The sequence below is a fragment of the Bombyx mandarina genome, chromosome 11, assembly GCF_030267445.1.
Source record: "Bombyx mandarina strain Sakado chromosome 11, ASM3026744v2".
Lineage (NCBI taxonomy): Eukaryota > Metazoa > Arthropoda > Insecta > Lepidoptera > Bombycidae > Bombyx > Bombyx mandarina.
This window is the reverse complement of record NC_143218.1, coordinates 18,507,188-18,524,770: the sequence shown is the minus strand read 5'-3', so window position 1 is coordinate 18,524,770 and position 17,583 is coordinate 18,507,188. Positions and strand designations below refer to the sequence as shown.

At 36.8% G+C, this 17,583-nt stretch overlaps 1 protein-coding gene and 1 non-coding gene across 2 annotated transcripts in view; both read right to left on the bottom strand.

Annotated features, from left to right (window-relative positions):
* The window catches only part of LOC114243305 (tRNA dimethylallyltransferase), a 281,859-nt gene that overhangs the window by 118,437 nt on the left and 145,839 nt on the right, over nucleotides 1–17,583 (bottom strand). The gene's annotated exons all lie outside the window — the stretch shown is intronic.
* TRNAT-AGU (transfer RNA threonine (anticodon AGU)) lies at nucleotides 1,434–1,507 on the bottom strand. The gene has a single exon. It is a non-coding gene; the product is annotated as a tRNA-Thr (tRNA).

Below are 17,583 nucleotides of genomic sequence, written 5' to 3'. Positions count from 1 at the left end.
TACTATTTTCATAAATGTGTCAGTCGTTACGCTTTTGTTGGTTTTTTTTTTTTTTGGCAGTCCCAGGCGATTTTCGTTCAAATACCGTAGAGTGATAGGAAAGATACTTGGTGTTTTTTTTTGTAATTTTTTATTGCTTAGATGCGTGGACGAGCTCACAGCCCACCGGAGCCCATAGACATCTACAACGTAAAAGTGCCACCCACCTTGAGATATAAGGTCTTCGTATAGTTACAACGGCTTCCCCATTCTTCAAACCGAAACGCATTACTGCTTGACGGCAGAAATAAGCATGTTGGTGGTGCCTAACCGTGCGGACTCACAAGACGTCCTACCACCAGTAATTACGCAAATTATAATTTTGCGGGTTTTAATTTCATTACACGAGGTTATTCCTTCACCGTGGAAGTCAATCGTAAACATTGGTCAAGTACGTATTTCTATAGAAAAATTGGTACCAGTTTGCGGGATTTGAACACCGTTGCATCGCTAGATACGAATGCACCGGACGTCTTATCCTTTAGGCCACGACGACTTCTCAATACGGTTTTTTTTCCTTATTGCTCTTGTGGCGCAAAACGTTTGCCCACAGCAATGATACTGAATGACGACCACGACCGCTCTGACAAGAGTGCCACGACAAAGGAGAAGGAGATTCTCTAGTGGCTTAAGGAGCTATTCCAGCTCATCGCGGACGCGCACAATCACTAGTCCATACCGATTTACCTAATGAAGTCAGGAATGACGTAACAAGTAACGTTTTCCGAAATAAATACACCACCATTTCTATATCATAAATCTATGCCACTTTACTGGTGGTAGGACCTCTTGAGAGTCCGCGCGGGTAGGTACCACCACCCCACCTATTTCTGCCGCGAAGCAGTAATGCGTTTCGGTTTGAAGGGCGGGGCAGCCGTCGTAACTATACTGAGACCTTAGAACTCATATCTCAAGGTGGGTGTCGCATTTACGTTGTAGATGTCTATGGGCTCCAGTAACCACTTAACACCATGTGGGATGGGAGCTCGTTCACCCATCTAAGCAATAAAAAAAAACCACCATTTCTGTATCATAAATCTATGCCACTATCTTGCGTATTTATTGGCAGCCCTGATTATCGGACAATCCGAATGCGCGTCTATGATCATCCTCTCACTTCTGATATGTCACAAAATGGCGTAGCATTTTGAATTTCGAAGTGGCCTTCCCGAATCGCAATGGTCACATTGTATGAATTATTTTTCATTTCAATAAATTCAATGTTTCGTTAAAGGTACTTAATTGAAAAATATGGGCAAATGGCGAGGAAACATCTGTATTAATGTATAATATCATTTTTAATCTAGCTCAATAAATTGTAAGATTAATAGAGAGAGACAAATTATTTATAAATTAATTTATAAAAAATATAAAAAAAAAGTCAGCACAACTGCAGGCCCCGACGAGATTCGAACTCGTGATCTCCTGTTTACTAGACAGGCGCTTTAACCAACTAAGCCACGGCGCCTCTTAGCGATAACGTCGAAATTTCTGATAGCTTCTGTATATTAAACATTAAAATTTTCTGTAGTCATAATTACTTTATTTTTCATTGCTCTTTAAGAGTAGACCTAGCAGTGCGGCCTGAGGACATCAAAATAGAAATACCAAGCACGAGACATAAGATTGCAGTTTCAATTTGATTACCGCATGATTTATCGCCTGATTGCTTCGCGATATAAATAGGTAGAAAGGTATTAAGTGCCCCTGGCAATAACTGTCGTTCATAAATGAAAGTGATCATTGACAATCATCTTTTAACCGACTTCAAAAAAGGGGGAGGCTCTCAATTCGACTGTATTTTTTTTTTATGTTTGTTCCCTCATAATTTTTGACTGGGTGAATCGATTTTGATGATTATTTTTTTATTAGAAAGCTGACGCATCCCGTGTGGTCCCATTTCAATTTAGTCCAGTTCTGATAATGGTATCCATGAGAAAACCATTATAAGTCTTTAATTTGCATTAAGTACGTGCGCGACAAATTTATGAATAGCTTAATAACTCAATATTACGCCACCATTTTTTACTGGTGGTAGGACCTCTTGTGAGTCCGCGCGGTTGGGTACCACCACCCTACCTATTTTTGCCGTGAAGCAGTAATGCGTTTCGGATTGAAGGGTGGGTCAGCCGTTGTAACTAAACTTGAGACCTTAGAACTTATATCTCAAGATGGGTGGCGCATTTGCGTTGTGGATGTCTATGGACTCCAGTAACCACTTAACATCAGGTGGGCTGTGAGCTCGTCCACCTATCTAAGCAATAAATAAAAAAGAAACGATTTCGATGAATATTGTTTTTAGTGTATATTAATTTGTATTGGAATATCTTTTTTTTCTATTTGAAGTCGGTTTTTGTTAAAGCATGTCTATTTACAATTATTACTACACCAACAAGTCGCCATGGCTTAAATGAATAAGACGCCCGGTGCATTCGTATCGAGCGATGCGACCGTGTCTGTCTTGGAATCCTGCAGGCGGGTACCAATTTTTCTATTGAAATACGTACTTAATAAATATTCACGAATGACTTCCAAGATGAAAGAACAGCATTATGCAATAAAAAATCAAACTTGTAATAATTATAATTTGCGTAATTACTGGTTGGTGGTAGGACGTCTTGTGAGTCCGCACGGGTAGGTACCACCACCCCGTCTATTTCTGCCGTGAAGCGTTTCTGTTTGAAGAGTGGGGCAACCGTTGTATTATAAAACAGAGACCTATTAATTTTGATAGCTAAGATATATGGACGAGATCACAGCCCACCTGGTACGAAGTGGTCACCACAACCCATAGATATCAATAACGTCAATTCCGCCACTCACCTTGAGATATGAGTTCTCACGTTTTTTTTGTCTGTATGCTCTGTAGTAATAGCTTAAAACCAGGTGAGCCGTGAACTAGTCATCTAAAAAACAAATAAAACTTCCACGTTTGCACGTCTGCGTTTAAAAGTGAACAAGGTCTTCTGTTGAAACCTGAGTCAATAATAAATGAGAATATGTAATTGTTCTTCACACAAATATCAAAATGCCTTGATAAAATTTTGTGTTTAATAATTATTTTTTATTGCCCTAGTATGCAGACGAGCATACACGGCCCACCTGATGGTGAGAGGCTACCGTCGCCCATGGACTTCAGCAATGCCAATTACTGAAACTTAATATTAACAAACAACTTAGTACAACTAGATAATTGAATGTGCTTTTACCACAGCTACCATTAATACTAGAAACAAAAGTGATACTAAGTTTTCATTTTCATACATAGTAAATTAGGCTTTCGCTTAGTTTGAATTGAGCCTATTCTCGTTTGAATATCTCCGAGAAAGCGTACTCGATCTTAAGTAGCCGATAATATTATACCAACGTCATTGACTAGGTTCGTTGTCCAGTGACAGAGCTACAAAAAGTACGTGAGCTAATGAAAAAGTCAAAACATAGAAATTTCCGATAATTTTCCGGTAATTTCACCCGCACGGTGGATTTTATGATAGCTAACGCCTCATTATGTAACCGGGAAAATGTAAGAGACGGTTCGTTTATAAACGATGAATCTAATCAGATCGTTAATGATTAATGAAAAGACTTCATCATCATTCTCGTGTGTCATGACGAAATCCTCACTATATCGGCTCCTATAACATTTGGACCTATTGGCGTACTCATGTCAGCAATTAACGAATCAAACAAAATAAATCCGAAGCCAGTAACTAATTGCTGATGCACTGTATTTAAATTATATTATATATGTCGTGGATAACGACTTTTAGTAATATTAAGACGGTGGTTTTGATTATTATTTTAAATGATGAAATGTTGTTTTGATAAATATCACAAAATGAAGGGTAGACTCCGTAACGCCACAGTATAAAATGGCGGTACGTGGACAGAGTCGTGGCATTCCGTGTCAGACAGTCATTCCGTCCGTCTCAGTCAGTGAGTCTCTGGCAGTCAGTCAGTCAGTCAGTCGGTCTGTCGGTATGTGCAACGAAACTGTCGGTTTATCCTGTCATTGTGAAAGTTGTGTGTGTTGAGTTTCAATAATTATTATTCAAAAGGTTTTATTGACTTTTTATAAACTGAGTTCAACCAAATATGAGTGATGACGGAAACTACCGCTCAGCCATCCCTGACGTGTGCTGACATATATATTATTATTCGATGAGTTCTTATGATGATATTCATATTTCACGTGTTTCGAATATTTCAGTGCTGCATGTCATGTAGATAGCGAAGGTTTAAAACCATATCGAGGGGTGAAATGCTATTATTTTAAACGACATTTTTGAATTATTTTTTTTATTGCTTAGATGGGTGGACGAGCTCACAGCCCACCTGGTTATAAGTGGTTACTGAAGCCCATAGGCATCTACCACGTAAATGCGCCACCCACCTAGAGATATAAGTTCTAAGGTCTCAGTATAGTTACAACGGCTGACCCACCCTTCAAACCGAAACGCATTACTGCTTCACGGAAGAAATGGGTGGGGTGGTGGTAACTACCCGTGCGGACTCACAAGAGGTCCTACCACCAGGAAACTTTACAGGAGAGCCATTCCAAGTTTAAAATTTAGAAAAAATATACTTAATGTAAAAGAAACTTCTTCACCGATATGAATGGTGTAAACACAATTGAAGTTCAATTAAAAAGATCGAATTTTATTTTTTTAATTGCCCTTGTATGCAGACGAGTATACGGCCCACCTGATGGTCAGTGGTTACCGACGCCCATGGACTTCAGCAATGCCAGGGGCAGAGCCAAGCCGTTGCCTACCGTTAAGTATTCTGCACAAGCCTCGTTTGAAGAAGGATAAGTCATAGCACACGGGAAACACCGTGGAGGGGAGCTCATTCCAAAGCCGGATGGTACGTGGCAAAAAATATCTCTGGAAACGCAATGTGGATGAACGCAGTGCTTGCAGGTAGTATGGAGGAACTACTCCGGTGGCGGGGGGTGCGATGGTAAAAACTGTTGTGTTTGTTGAAAATTTTTGTTAAAACAAAATTATTGATATTGATACCAAATAAAACGAACCTTTAATTATGTACAAAGATAAACGTCGCATATTAACCAAAATGTCCCATAAACCAAATAGCCTTCCACCCCTCGATATGTACAAATCTTAATATATAGAAATTACCCGTCACGTTGTTTGTCCGCAATGGACACCTAAACTACTGCACCGATTTTAGCTTTTCATTTTTTTAAATATGTGTTTCGTTCCAACTTAGGCCATAGGATGGTTTTTATTTCGATTAATGGTCGCAATATTTATATAATTAACTATTATTAATATAATTAACAATAAAATAATTTCTATTGTTGATTATTGTTATTGATTGTAAGTTTCATAATTCTAAAACAGATGGCGCCTTGAATCAGTTTTTACAGACAATAGTAATACTGTCTGACATTAATATCTCATAGATCGCGCTGTGTTAAAAATACCAACGTTTCACATAAGCTACAATTTAATGCTTAGACACCACTTATTGCTGAGTTTAATGTATATGAGAAATTTATTTCGTAGTCAATGCAATACAGTCAAATCCAATTGTTCTTACTTTGTTAATTTTTGGTATTATCATAGCCGTCCACGTGTTGTTTACAAACAAAAACCTTAGCCACAGCAACGCGTGGCCGGGTCTGCTATAGTAGAATTATTTTGTCCGTGCAGTTTGGGTTATAAAAAATCGGGGCGGTGAAGCGAGTATTTCGCTCTCTCTTCCACTCACGAGCCTTATGGACGGGCATAGTGATGCGCATTATTTTTGTCGATAAGCGTTATCGATAGTGTATTTAGTTTTGTCATTTTGTGGGTTAGTGATAAAAATGAAACAAAAAATCACTAATCGAACACTTACACCACATATCGCCGCAGCAAGTTAACGAGAACGGCAAAAATTAACACTTTGTAACTTTTCGGGATCTATTCTTATTTCAGTGAAAAATTTTAACACATTGTTGATAACAACACGTGCAAAGATTATGTTGAATAAATTCTGCCGTTCTGATACAAAACAAAGGAGTAGCCATTGTTTAACTAAAGAAATTCAGAGAACGAATGCATAAAAACACATTTCTCTTCGACATAATGTACTATAATTTTCAGGTAAGTACAAATGACTCCTAACATAACAATGTCTCACCACCCTTCGTATACCACCCCGCCGCCGTGTACTTGCCTTCGATGACTCATTTGTTTTTATCGATAATGGTGTTGCGCCCGCGCAACGTGCTCACCGCCCTAGCCGGGCTATGTTTTATGACCCAAACTGCACGGACAAAATAATTATACTATAGTTAAAGTATAAATCTCAACGTACGCAGTGTGCAGCGAACACTGTTTCTTTTTAAATAAGCACACTTAGTACCAAAACGGCACGTTAGTAATCTGTCGACCGCTAACGGAACATCGTTAATCAATCAACGATCAAATCCTGTTCAAATATATATATAAATATTACATGAACACACGAACAGAGAAATATACACTCTAATTCAACGACACATAGATCGTTAAATGGTTCGTTCGAGTTTGACCCCTTGTTAAAAGTTTTTTCGCGAACTCAATCGCAGAGGCGTACTCGAATAAAAAGCGAGGCATTTAAACCATTAGAACGTGTTTAATGCCTGTCCCGATCAATCAACAAATAACTTGTACCGTAATAATGTGTTTATTATATCAAACGTAACGTGCCCGTAATGATTGGTCAGGGATTTTGGCTATAACATTATTTTTAATAGCTTTTATTCCTATTAACATGGACGTACTTAAGGCAGTTTCTAACAAAATAACTTGACGCAGATATTAAGTGTATTAATTTAAGAGAGAAAAACATTTCTTTTTTCTTAGGATTCAGGTGAGTGAACGGCCCATCTGGTGGTAAGTTGGCGTCGCTCATGGACGTCAACAATGCCAGGGATATAAGTCACTGCCTATCGCAATTTAGTAGTTGGCCAAAACCTCCTTGGATTGAAGAGGCAGGACGCAAGAACTATAGAGGGAAGTTCATTCCAAAGCCTAATAATACGTAGCAAAAAAATGATGTGTGGTGTCGTGGGACACCGGATAGGAACGAAGTTCCTTATTATAAAAATATTAATTTTAAGTTCTATTCGAGGTATAAAGAAAATAATTATTCGGGTATACATTTTTATGATTTATTTATTGATAAAAATTAAAATACTTTATCAACTTTATTTTATTCACAATGATTTATAAAAAATATATAATAATAGTATACAAAGAAACCGCTATTTATATAAGTAATAATAATAACCGTCATCACGTAGACTATACATTAGACACTGTATATCCATCATACTAAGACTATACATAAATAATAAAAATCTTACGTTACGGACGTTTTTTCTTGGTTAGGGTACCCCTCCGCATCGTCCCATAAGGAACTTCGTTCCAAAAATATATCCAGAGACGCATTGGCTCTAGATAGTATGGATTAACTCTACTCCGATAGCTGGCGTTGCAAATCATCTCAAACAATTTCTGAGAGCGCTCCGTATGCACACAGTGCTGATATTTAGTGTTTATTATTCACGGAGATGTATAATAGAACGCTACGAACACAGCCAAGCCATTGCATGTATTCCTGCTCCACAGCAGAAATAAGTAGGGTGGTGGTACCTACCCACACGATCTCAGATGACGTCCTATCTCCAGTAATTACGCAGATTATAATTTTTGCGGGTTTCATATTTAGTACACGATATTATTCCCCCCACAGTGGAGGTCAATCGTGAACGTTTGTTAAGTACGTATTGGTACCCGCCTGCGGGATTCCAATACTGGCACAGTCGCATCGCTCAGTTCGAATGTACGGCCTTATCTTTTAGGCCCCAACGACTTCAAAATTAATGACTACTCAAAAAAAATTCGCTCAATAATAGCCTATTTCTGGGGCCGCCTTTGTACTGTTAAAAAAAACTGGAACCTTACAACACGTGTCTCGAGGTGGATGGCGGCATTTATGTTGTAGATGTCTATGGGCTCCGGTAGCCACTTAACACCAGGTAGGCCGTGAGCTCGTCCATACTACCTTCCATCTAAGCTATAAAAAAACTTAAATTCATTTTATACATATATCGTGTTTTCTGTTTTTTTATAATTGATATTTTGATAAATACTGAATATTTCTGAATATTTTGGTTAATAAGACAAACGCTCGTGGATTGATCGACAGAGGAAGCAATGGTATTCAACCATTTTGCATTTGTCTATTTAAATGTAGATATTATTTATGAGGCGAACGTGCAAGCGCCATCGTCCAAGAGAGAGCCCTCTGACCTGTAATTCCCCCGGGGGAACACAATAAAAAACCGCAGACCTACTGATATAATTTAACAAAAAAACAAACCAGACATGCGTTTTTCAAACGAATGTAACAAACAATGTTTATCTTGACCCAATAACGTTACCCAAAAACACTATCGGTTCGTATTTTTGTATTTATTCCTGTACGTTTTTTTATAACAAACAGTGATTTTAGTTCACGGTCGTAATTGAAAACATAGACGCGTACGAGTCACTTAAGTTTTAATTGTAAAGTGGAAACAACACCTGTTTTCTTTTATTCCTCTCGAGTTCGGTCTGATCGTGATATTATTATTAACCGTTATATTACCCCGCATCGTTCAAAATTCGTGGGAAACCATCACGTTTATGTCGGGCGCATATTGAATGTTCTAGCCGGTTCGATGAGATCCTTGATCTCTCTGTCCCAACGTTAAAGTTAGTTGAGAGCGAACTGTCGAGTCTCCGACAGGGCCTAGTACAACATGTAGGTACACGAACAGACGTACAATATGCGTCCGGTATTAATAGTTTTCCTACAACTCCGACGACACCAAATAAAGGGCGATTAACATGTGTTGAACATAACTAGTTAAGGATGTGCGACAGTTGGGCGCGGTGTGAATATTCAGTGGCTTTTAGAGACATTGTTTGATTTGGTTTAAACTCATAAGGTGATGGGCTCGTTTCACGTTCAGCGTTCACTACGGACATTCTAAAACAGTCAATTGCGAGTTTGACATTATTTCTTTAGGCAACCCACTTATGACGTCGACGTTTTCTTTATATTAGGTCAATGCTACTTTTCTTTAGCGCCGAAAGGCAGGATGCAATTTCCTAACAGTTGCAAGTTTCGAGTAAGCAATAAGCGAATGCTTCCATTAAAGCTCATAGCAACAGCGGGTAGCAACATGAAGTACATCAGGTTAAAACAGTGACTCACTTAAGTTCCGTACGAACGCGATACCGGAATATTTTATAGGAATTAACAAACACACGACCTTGTGTTCGTCCAATCCATTTTACATATTAATTTATGAAAATTATACGAAATTTTTATGTTTTTAATGGTTTTCGACGCTAATGCTAAAACTGTGAATTTATTACTGAAAACGTTTCTGGGTTGAGGTTACGAAAATTTTCCTATGACTGACATTTTGTGTGTGATCGGTTGAGCGATTACTGAACAACAATCAGTTGGGTTGACACTTTGGAAACAACAGTATACGGGAGTAAGTAATTTATGTCGGCTTTAATAAATGCTGATTGTTGTACTTTGAATGACCTCGAATTCTTCAAAGAACTCATACTTGATGTTAAGAATTTGACTGTGCCAATAATATTAATAATTATCTAACCGAGCTAAAAAATACTATGTACCATGATGAAATAATCATAGCCTGTATATGGAATAACGCCTATCCTGCTATCGCGTTAATTTTAAGCAGGGTCCCTGGTTTAATTTCGTATCTAGAACCACCAAGGTCCAACTGATCTTAAACATTTACCTAAACCCACATTGAAACACTGGGATACTGGTGATAAAGCGCCTTGTAAGCCCCCACAGGTAGGTACCACCATCCTATTCATTCCAGCTGCAAAGTAAGCTTCCATTCCGGATCGAAGAGTGGGATTCCCGTTCAACAATGTAATTGAGATTTGGGTCATGTCTGAAGGACTAAGGCAATGTGAGATTAAGTTAAAGGAATTTTAGTGAAAAGTCAAGTTCGGATCTTGCAAAATACCTTTACATTAAATTCTACACAATGAATCACATTAGGTCAAGGCTTGACTAGCAGTAACACAGGTCTGCAACGGTCGAGAGCCATAAGAATGTGGCACAATCAAACAAGTCTTTGGATTAAAACGTTTCTATGCGTATTCCTTTGTGCCAAGCTACCAATGCGAACAATTAGCCGACAACAATTAGCCCACATGGCCAATATCAAATAAATAATTGTAATTTTGTTATTTGTTACTCGGTACATTTGTTGTGCTACAAAGTTGTGATGTGATGAAAAAATATTACGTCATCACTGGTCTTGTGAGCCTGCACGGGTAGGTACCAAAACCCTGCCCATTTATGTCACATGAAGGGTAGGGCAGGTGTTGTACTTTAAAACTGAGACTAAGAACATAACACAAGACTAAGAACAAGAAGCCTTAACATGGATGCTGGCATTTACTTTGTCGATGCATTTTGGCTTTTGTAAGATAATTGCAGACACAGTAGAGCTCCATATGACGGAACCAGAAGAGGCGAACGATTGTCTAAATAGTTTGAGACGACGTTCAATGGCGCAATAGTCTAGGAAAGCAATATATATATATAATATTAATTAACACGTAGCTATTGGCTGTCATTTCGATGGTCCCACGTGAATCCAGAAATCCAAAGAATACTTAGACCCACTAAGTATACGCCGGCAGTGAAGTCCATACATACACTTTATATTATTTGCTTCGCCAGTCTATCACGGCTATAAAACAATTTTAGTGTTTAATATCACCCTTAACTTATTCGTTTCGTCCTAAATATTGACCTGTCGGAAAACGTAAAGCCCATTAAAATTCTAAATTAAACTGCGAAACTGTTAATAATTATGACCACTACATTATGTCATTCCTCATATGAATTACGCTTAGGTTTGAAAATAGTCCTCTGCGGTTTTATAGGCTATACCTATAAAATAGTATAGGCATATGCTTGTCTGCCTTCTAAAGCAATGAAAGAGGATGATAGGTGCTAAGCGCTTGCTTTCCAAGGCTTCTATGCTGGGCGATTTTAACCTGCCCAGTTTGTTGCGAAGGCATTACAATCTATCTACCTTGTCGGGCCTTGCGATTTGCGGAAGTAGGAGTGTTGTGGTGACATCTGTCGATGCGTTAGCAATATCATTTCTTCTTCTTCTTCCTAGCGTTTTCTTAATCTAGTGCCAAGGTCCACTTACCTACTTAAACTCCTCGACTTTGCCCGGTCTTCGGCATCCGTCTGGGTGAGGTTATTCTCTTATATACCCAACCGCCTTTACCACATCCAACCAGCGTTTCTTGGGCCTACCGCGGGATGTCGGCAATATCATTTATTGGCTAGAAAACCCTACTTGTCAGCAGTTCATTAACAGAAAATTAAAGGTTTTTTATAGCCCTGTTTAGTCATTCATAAAACATAAAAACCAGTATTATTTGCCTATCGGACTGAGTACGCGATACGCGGCGGAAACATAAAATAAATTATATATATAAAAAAAAAACATTTAATCACACTATACCATTGTCCAAAAGTAACGCCAAGGGCAATGGTATCTAGTGCAGGACACAACAGTAACTCAAGTTGTATGTCTACTAAAACATAACGTGGCCTTCAGTATCGCTTTTGCTGCAAATACTCGATAGTGGAATTGCTCTATAATAGTACTTCTGCCGCGAACAAGACATGGGTTCCGATTTAGAAAGTGGGTCAGTGGTTGTAAATACATAATAATTTACATTTCAGCTTCACGTCAGGGTCAGGGTGGGTGGTGGCGCTAACAATCTGATGCCCGCGGGTTAGGTAACTACACGACACCCGGGCCGTGAGTTCATTCAACCGTGTAAGCAAATAAAAAAAAAACATAAAATGAGAGTTATAACATTTTTAATTAGTATACTCTTAAAGTTACATAGCAAACAATATTATTGATAAGAAAGTCTATTTGTCGGTCTGTTACCTTTGTAGGACAAAAAACCGCTGAACCCATTTTGATTAATTCGGGTCGATAATAATTTCAACCCTCGGGAATAACATAACCTATGCTACCTTTATAAAATACAAACGGGCGTTACTCTGTTGAGTTCCTAAAGTAAACAAATCATTGTTGGAAGAAAGAAAAAAGACCAGATCAGAAAATCATGTACTGCAAACTTGACTAACTGTTAATAAATATACTATGTGCTTACGAAACGAAACGTCAAGGGCAAGACAAGGCTATTGACTGGAAGGGCGCCACACCAACGCGGTCCCGTGAATGACGATTTGCCCGGTTTGACGCGAATTAAAGCAACATGGCGTCAAGGCCGACTACGGCAACACATTTTAAGTTAATAAATATGTATATATAAATACCGAGTTGAGAGAAATAAAGAAACTTAACAGTTCAATACCTTGTCGGATAGTAAAACAAATGTTTTAATCGACTACTTAGACTAAAATTAATATGTACTTCTTCTTCTTTTTCTTTATTATTTGGCTCCGGCACGGTTTGTGCATTAGCCAGCGTCAAGTAATAAGATTTTTATAATTCGCCGTTTTAATTATTTACAATTTATGAATAATAAAAAACGAAGAAAACTAATCGCAACATAACATAAATGATTAAAAACGAATTAAATTTATAAATGAGATGTGATATGTGATGAAATATAATCTCAGTAAAATGGTGGGCAAATGCCTCCCAAAAAGTCCACTGTCACTCTTCTTCTTCTTCACTGGACTTTTTGGAGGATCCCGAGAAGCTTATTTCATTTTCAAACAATTATAAACAATAAACCATCGTTATTACGAATTTAAACCTGAAGAAACACTAAATAGAAAAAATAAAACAAATCACACAACTTCACTCTTCGCGTTCCCGCCCAAAAGTTCAAAATTAAAACTTGTCAATGTCAAAAGAAAAAAATAATGAGACTCCATAACAGAAAAGACATTCCTGGAAAGAGATGACGTTCTTTTTTTAAATTTAAAAACAAAGCAAAGCAAAGGCTTAGCCACCTATACATTTACTTAAATTAAGTCAATTATTATGTCGTTACCGTAGCGCGTAGATATCTTAACATGAAAGATGCCACTAACCTTGAGCATATGAGATTGAACTAGAATGAACTAGAATAGCAATAAGTAGTTTCTTCCCGAGCTGAACTGGTGATAGGACGTACTTTATAAGTACATAAGACATTTATCTTTGTAATAAAAGGTGCGTTTTATTTGGTATTGACATCAATAGTTCGACGTCTTTAGCTGAACTTCAATTAAGTTTACCACATTCAAATGGCTGAAGAAGTTTTTTTTGTTATGATATTTTTTCCAAATTTTAAGCTTTAAATGGCTCTAATGTAAAGTTGCAAATAACGTCGCTTCAATCAAAAGCTTTTCACCTCTCGATACGAATATCATTTCTATTTCTGCCGCAATAGAGTAAAAAGCATTCCGTTTCTAAAGATGGTATTTGTGATCTACCTACTCATTTCAATGCAATGGCATCGGTAATATATCGATGCACCAACCAATCAAGTATCTATATATTAATACGTGAAGCAAAAACTTTGTATCTAGATCTTGTAACTATGTATATAGAGAAGAAGTGCACAACGCTAATATTTTTTTAAAATACATAATGCATAAAAGATACATTAAATCGATAAAGAAAACATTACACACACTACATACCATGTATTTGACGCACATACGCATGCATACTATTTATTGTCAAACTTTTGTTCTTGACGTCTGTTGTCAAATTGAGAATAGTTTAAATATTATTTGTCTTTGTTAATATTTTTTATAGTGTAGTCTTGGCAAAATTTGTGATTATAGAAGTATAAAATACAATTATAACAGTGTACAAACTTACAATTCCAATTAATTATAGTCGAATTTCGACTACTACGGGACCTCAAGTTGCATATTATTATGTAAGTGTCTCAAAAACCGAACCCCACTAGTTATTCGCGGGGAAATAAACAGTATTTAAAGACATCCTTATTTTATAATCCTAACGCATATGAAGACGTGAGTGGATGAAGGGGATATGATGCAAATTGTTAATTTTGAGAAAACGGGCAACAAACTTTAATTATTTGTACTTTTTCTTCATACATAACTCCTGTATCACATGCAATTTCTAAAAATAGCCTTTAAATCCAGAGTTTTAAGGTCTAATACGGTTTATAGGCATATAACACCTTCATTCAATGTAAAAAAACTAAAAAATTGTACTTAACCCCTTCATCCACTCACGTCTTCATAATATATTTTTATGTTATTCCTATTTATAAATGAAACGAGTATGTCTAGATATAAAAGCGATAATAAAATAAGTTATAAATTTTAATAAAACTGTACTGTGCTGTCTTGTCACATAATAAATATTAAAATATTCAAAAATATCGAATGTCGAATTCATCTCTAATATACCTAAATATTATTAAACGAGTATTTTGCAGAGTAAATACACAATTTCAAATTTCGAAAAGGCAATTAGGTAGTTTATAAACATATAAAATATTCGAGCGTAATTTTAATGTTTGTTTAGAAAAAAAACGTTATAGAACAATAATTTTCGGCTATCGATACATGTAGCATAGTTCACAATAAATCATTATTTCATATCGACCTAATCTGCGACATTCCGGTGCCTGTCGAGTCTTATCAGTTGTAATTCTGCGAATATTACAACAAAAAAAAAACAACAAAAAAACTACAAATAAATTTAAACTTTTACGTGTACAAATAAGGCGTTGTTTTGGTAATGCGGTGCTGCCGTTCGATTTATGAATGAGCGTCGTGGCTTGAATGGCGGCGGATGTGACGTCAGCGCACGTTGGCGCCGCCGAGCGCGTACGCACCCCACGCCTCTCTATTGTCAATACTTTACCCACCTACCTACTCATTTAAATTCGCATTGTTTCCTTACAAACATATTTTTTTATTATTGCATTTATCACTTGCTGTGCGAAATCTTGAATGGGATTTATTGTTTTACGATATCGTGTTTGCATTTAATTTTTCATTCATTTATGTTTTATCAGATTATTTTCGGATTGTTTAAATATGGCGATGTTTTTAATGTTCATTTTTCGATTTATTCAATCAACTATGCGTTAAGACAATCTACAATAGTTAATCGTTTTAGGAATGGCCGGTAATGATATTCTAAGTCTTATGCCTATTTGTTTTATTAATATACAATACGTGTCTTCTTCTTGTAATTTTTTTCTATAAACTAAGAGTCAATTTGTTGACCTCCCTTGATACGTAAAATCTCGAAGTAACAAATACAATGTTGTTCTTTTCAAAGCAAATATATTTGGTGTTGTGTCAGTCATGTTATTTACGAAGAGGAAAAATACTTTAATTACTAATTTCTTAATAATTTCTTAATACTAATTTCTTAATTTAGGTTACTTAGCTATATTTGCGCGAATCCTCATTCAAATCAGTTCAATCAATTCTGCGTGATTCATTAATATAGTAATAAAATAGTACATAAAAATAGAGTGAGATATTAATGTGTAATGTTTTTAAGTGACTAATACAGATTATAAAGAAAATGTAGGTATGTTTTTTACTGATATAAAAAAAATTAACCATCTTCCTTCATCAGAACTATAATAATTTAGAATCATATCAATTCTGATGTTTCCGTTACAGTTGTTGTGGTCACGAAATTCGTAAACATTTGAGTATATATTATGTTAACAATCGACGATTTTTCCAAAAAATATATTTCTTGACATTCACGTTTCTTTCTACACAGAATGTTCTATACACTAATAATACATGTTGAGTTCTGGCAGTTTGTTTGACTTTGATTTTCGACTTTACCATATGAGTATCTCAGATAAGCGCCACCATCTTCCGTATTCGACAAAAACATCCAAACACACACTTTCATATTTGTAATATTAGTATAGATTATGAAGTACATTGTACGAGCTTACAGCAGCGTACAACCTTCCTATGTTGCTTCAGAGATGTGGAACAATGACAAATAAACTATTTCAATGTATTACGTAAAAGGTCACAGGCATAATTTACGTAACCATTTCGGTGCATATGTACTTAGGCCGGGGTTACAGCGGGCACACAATATCTAATTCAGATTATGAGGTTCTCTTCCCTTCCGCGCTTAGAGAAATTCATATCGAGTGGTGAAAGGATATTTGGTTTAATTGACATTGTGGCAAATTTATAGGAGAGCCCTTTAAATTTGGAAAATATACATAAAAAAAACTTCTTCAGTTATTCGAATGGAGTAAACTTAATTGAAGTTTAATTAATAAACGTCCAACTGATGCTAATATCAAATAAAACGCATTTTTAATTAATTACAAAAATAATTTTGTGTATTAAGCGAAATGAATTTGAAGTCGTCGTGGCCTAAAGGATAAGACGTCCGGTGCATTCGTATCGAGCGATGCACCGGTGTTCGAATCCCGCTGACGGGTACCCATTTTTCTAATGAAATACGTACTTAACAAATGTTCACGAATGACTTCCACAGTGAAGGAATTACATCGTGTAATAAAAAATCAAACCCGCAAAATTATAATTTGCGTAATTACTGGTGGTAGGACCTCTTCCGCACGGGTAGGTATCACCATCCTGCCTATTTCTACCGTGAAGCAGTAATGCGTTTCGGTTTGAAGGGCGGAGCAGCCGTTGTAATCCATTTATGCAATTAAAAAAAAAGTAAAAAATTAAAAGTATAAAAGCAATGACGATATAAGTTCTAAGGTCTCAGTATAGTTACAACGGCTGCCCCACCCTTCAAACCGAAACGCATTACTGCTTCACGGCAGAAATAGGCAGGGTGGTGGTACCTACCCGTGCAGACTCACAAGAGGTCCTACCACAAGTGATAATTGATTGATAATTAATTACTTTCTATTGTATTTTTTCCTTCTCCGTACAAATACAACGGATTCTATAGTTTTATTATGCATATTATGTATATGTCGAAGAAGCCACAATTATTAACACCATCGTAGGGGCGAATAGGGTGACGAGATAAGAGAAATATTGAGTACACTAATCACGCTTGTTGTCTTAGAACAATTTAAAAATCTTCTCTTGAAGTTAGCAAACGAAAACGAATGACAGTTCTTAGGACGGAGGCACCGCTCTTCAAGAAGGCTGGTTGGTAAGTGTGATGGCGTCTACGCGCCTCCATCGTCTAGGCTATGTCGTAGCACGAAGTTAGCCGAGTTCCGACGATACCGCAATCGTGCTGCCATCTCTCGGGAGTCGTGCTGCGTTTCGTTTAGCTACACAACTAATGACCGACTCCGACATATATGATTTGTTGTTAAAGAATGAAAACATATTATACATTTAATAAATATTTTTTAATAATTCTTGTTTTTATTCGCTCTCACTATATACCGGTCACCGCCCGGTGTAGCCACAGCCTCTACGCGGTACACTCCTGACAATAAATCAGTCAATATAAGCTACATTCCACTGTACGTA